We start from the raw sequence: 4,538 nt of genomic DNA on the forward strand, positions 1-4,538 counted from the left end.
ATCTATGCACGCGCCTTGTTATTCAGTTTGACATACTCAGATTTCGTCCTTTCTGCTGCAGTTAATTCTGGATTCACCGCATCGTAGCAGCCCAGGAAAACCATAGAAGCTTTCGTCATCGTTTTCCAGTACTCATAGTTGTCCTTGTTGAGGATCGGATTCATGTCCTTGTCCATATCGCTCATCTTCTCCTGGTCGGCTATGGTGTGGCCCTTTCTCGAATATTCACAGAAACACAACTCGACAAATAAATATCTTCAACAGCACAGTTCACCGCCCTGGGCCCATAACCTGTTATTAAGTAGGTTTGGGGTTTGATATTTAATTGATTCATACAAATTAGTTTTGTACATTTCACAGCCATTTTACACACCGGATACTCAGAGAAAAAACGTGGCGAACGGGGAAAAACGGAAGAGAATCGCAAGTAATCGTACCAACTCTGCATGTAGGAACTAGTGATCATATCAACCTGACATTTATCTCAACGAAAATGTACTTGAAATTGCACGTGAGTACACATACGACACGTTGGCCTTAATTATGATGTTGAAAGAGATATCTTCATCTCAAGGCAAAAGCCATTAAAAATAGATTCTGCAGAATCTCAAAAAAACTTGGAGCTAGTCCACCGAATCCATAATAAATTCTTAGTGACGCTTCAATGTCAACAAATTGCGAATCAGATTATGAATTTGACCAAATATTCATAGTTCCTTAGATCAAAATTCTCTAAATAACCAGTTATACGAAATGCCTATCACTATACAATAGAATTCTAATGGTTTCTTTCGCCGTTTTATCTCAACTAAAGATTCTAATCAATAAATGCAATACAGACGTTATCTATCTCCAGCAAACCAATTTTAGACCATTATTACAAAGAGCCTAATTAAACTATATAACTGCAATTGGGAAAATATTGTATTTCCAAAAGTGTGGGAAAATGTCACAGTTATTCTGATTGTTAAATCTTTTTTTTTTATATTTACGTGGAGGAAATCCGCACGGACGCCAGGCCGCTTCTGGGGAAAGCGGCGTGGTAGTGTCGGACTCCAACCGACTAAAACCTCCACGATAACCGTCCCGGCTGCGATCGAGAGAGGCCCGGGAACCGCTGTGAGCAACACCCCCCCCCCCTGCGCACAATACATCCCCTAATGGAGCGGTGTACGGCCACACTGCGCCTCGTCACACCGCGCCTCGTCACACCGCGTTTCGTCGACGGGGCCGCCGTGCCAGGCAGCCCGGTTTTCCTACCGGACTGCATGGCGGCCCTGAGGCGCTGAGCCGCCAAGCGCCCAAGCCCGAACCCCACGGGGGCACGGCGGGCCCAGTGCGCTTCACCAACGCCACACGGAGTCCCAGGCGATCACCTATCCAAGTACTATCTGTGCCCGGCGCTGCTTAACTTTCGTGATCTGACGGGAACGAGTGCACTCAGCGCGGCCAGGGCGTTGGCTAAGAAGGTAGTGCCGGATTCTTACCGGCTAAAACCTCCACGGGCGGGGCGTAGACCAGTACGAGTCGATCGTCGGGGGCCCGCCTGTTGTGTGCTTAATAACACCAAGCACACCTTTACCAAGCACTCCCAGAAAGTACACCCACAACAGCACAAGGGAGATGCGCGGGCTAGGTGCTTGCCTGTTGTATATTACTTTTAAGAGAGATTTTGGCTTTTCCATCCTTTTGCAAATATATTTTGCAGGCCGAGGATTCGAACTCGCGACGCGTCGTCTTCGGTTGTGAGCCTTAACGAGCGTAGCTGGCTGCCCCGCCCCGATTGTTAAATCTGGTAAAAATCCAACAATGCTAGAGTGCTATTAATCCATTTTACTTACTAATACCATGTGCAAGGTAATGAAGAAGTTTATCAATTGGACTTCGTTGGGTTTTCGAAGTTAGTAATGTCCTATCTCCATACCAAGGTAGCTTCAAGTATGTTCATTCGACGTTTGATCACTTGGTCAGCACAGAGTTCAACATATGCAACGGATTTATATCTAAACAGGGTATTAGCGTGGCCAGGCCATTGGTAGCATTGAAAAGGCAACGACATAGTATGTAGACAATGCTTTACTAGCTACTTTATGTCCCTGGGGTTCATAGGGAACATCTTAATTTTTATTTAAATGTTCAAGACTCGACGCATAAAAGTATGGTCCAATAATATTTTATTACAATCTTTAGAAATGGAGAATGGTGTTCCACGAGGATCAATTCTAAGCGTTACGTTGCCCCTAATTGCAATAATTGCAAACGAAGTAATGTCACTTATATCATTCCTAACAAAAGTCTTTCTTTCTGACCATTATCGCTAACGAAAAAGTTCTAAAACAACGATTCTACAACTTACACTAAATAATCTCTATAAATGGAACCAACTCCTCTGGCTACAAGTTTTCTCAGATGAAATCCCAAGTTGTTATCTTCACCAAGCAGAAAAAACAATGTGAACGTAAAATTATATTTAGGCAACGTTAAATATTCAACTGTGTTCGCGGGGAGACGAGTCTGCTATGTGACTCGTCAACGAGAGTCGTAAATTCTCGTCTCAATTAGTATCGACACCATGAATCAGCAGAATTCAATCTCTCGATTAAGATGATAGGGATATTTAGATAGAATCTGACACAGGGTTTTAAAGTTACAACTATATATTTCATAAAGAACACCTTCGAAGACTGAATGTACGGATGAATGTTAAGTGTGTGGCGGCACTCGACAACAAATACCGCCACTCGACACTAACTTCTGTCGGACGACGGCAGCGCAGTGGTTAGCGCCTTAGGTTACGAATCCGGGTTCAAATCCCGGCGACCGGAGTCCGATTTTTCTTGTACGCATCAAAGATGGAAGAAAATCAGCAGTACCTCATTAGCGACATCTACAGCCAGCATCTACAAGTATCACGGACAACACAATACACCTCAAGTGTATGCGGAACGGTGTCGTTTTACTCTGTGTCTTGTGTGGATAGCTGAGTGCAAGTGAAGTATCGATGATGCAAAAGATAAAAACCTGAGATACGCGTGCCTAGAACATGGGACAGGTGGATTTGTTAGTTACAATTTTTGGTAAAAGAGCAAGGGCATTTTTGCTATTGATAGAAAAAACTGGTAGACGAAATGAGAACTGACCATTCGTAAACTGAATCCCAGGTACGGAACGTACCCTCGTGTGACGCACAGAGAAATACTATGTGCCCCAACGTTTAACCGTTACGTAAAAATAAGGAACTCGACGGGAAATACTAAACCTTATGGCAGGTAGATGGAATTAAGATAATAAAGATTATTTAATCAAAGTAATAAAAGTAATTAATTTGTGACACGGGAGTAACGGCTCTTTAGGGATTATTGCTGGTCCGAGTGAATATGTTAAGGAAAGCGTAGACAGAGAAGTAAATCTGAAAAAAGGTATATGGCATCTTTAGAAATTAGAAATGACTATTCTCAAAAGGTTGTTGTGATGAAGAAATGGATGAGTGTGTAATGATTGGGTCGCGGTACGGAACATTAAACTTGGATAGTTAAACTCAATCAAAATTCTGGGATTAATCTTCGATTGCAAACTTACTTGAAAACCTCATATAATAAATTTAAAAAGTGAATGCATTAGCCGCATTTTAAACGTTTAACAAAAAATTAAACATTCTAACATTTAAAAAATCATTGTAGTAGCAAATAACTGGGGAGCATTTACGCAAATTCGACACAAGTCCGGTGGTATTTACCGCTTTGACTAATGAATTATCTAATAAATACCAAGACTACACTCCCACCCATACTGACGATTCTAAACAGGAAATGGGTACAGGATATGCAGTAATCACCTCGCAATCCACTATTAGAATCAGCTTCCCTGTAAGTGCCAGGTATTCCATCGAAATATAATAATTGACGTAATCTTTGCAAGATAGAACTACCACTAAAACACAGCTTTCATATAGACAAGATAAAAAACTTGCCAAGTTCTTAAATATAGCTAACCTAATGTCAAAAATTATATAAAATAGTATAGTCGCTAAAGTGAGAAAAATGTAACAGGAAGGAAAACTACTTCGCTGATCCATTAGATAGAGCAGATCCTGGCCTGCTTATGGATAGGTGGGAATAGAAATAGAGGTAAATTTGAGTAAATCAGAAAGGATTCTGAGGAAAGATGCATGACAGAAATGTGCAGGCTATTTCGTCCTTGAGCTCTTACACTGAAAGCTAGGGAGCTGAATTCCGTACCTAGAGATTGGTATTTTGCAAATCAGCCTCTCTGGTTTGAATTCCTAAAAATGTTGAGGAAGCTTTAAGACTAATATCAACCTGATTTGCTATTTCCGTATACACTGATCTGATCTCCCTGCAGTTTGAATATTTTATGTACATGTTTGGGCTTAATTTCCAAGGTAGTTCCGGGAAGGTTATGGTCATGGTCGAATATGACCACTTAGCGGAGGGTATCGAATTAATCTAGCATACTAGGATACTGTGGATATGAAATCTCGTATTGGTGACAAAGTGTTGACTGCTGCGAGGCTAAAG

The 4,538-nt window shown here is 41.6% G+C and overlaps 1 pseudogene; it reads right to left on the bottom strand.

The window, feature by feature from the left end:
- Window positions 1-1,344: 1,344 nt before the first annotated feature.
- On the bottom strand, window positions 1,345-1,462 carry LOC117212580 (annotated as a pseudogene).
- Between the last annotated feature and the right edge of the window lie 3,076 nt (window positions 1,463-4,538).

Source organism: Bombus bifarius, unplaced genomic scaffold (assembly GCF_011952205.1).
Source record: "Bombus bifarius isolate JDL3187 unplaced genomic scaffold, Bbif_JDL3187 scf7180000008323, whole genome shotgun sequence".
In the NCBI taxonomy this organism is placed as follows: domain Eukaryota; kingdom Metazoa; phylum Arthropoda; class Insecta; order Hymenoptera; family Apidae; genus Bombus; species Bombus bifarius.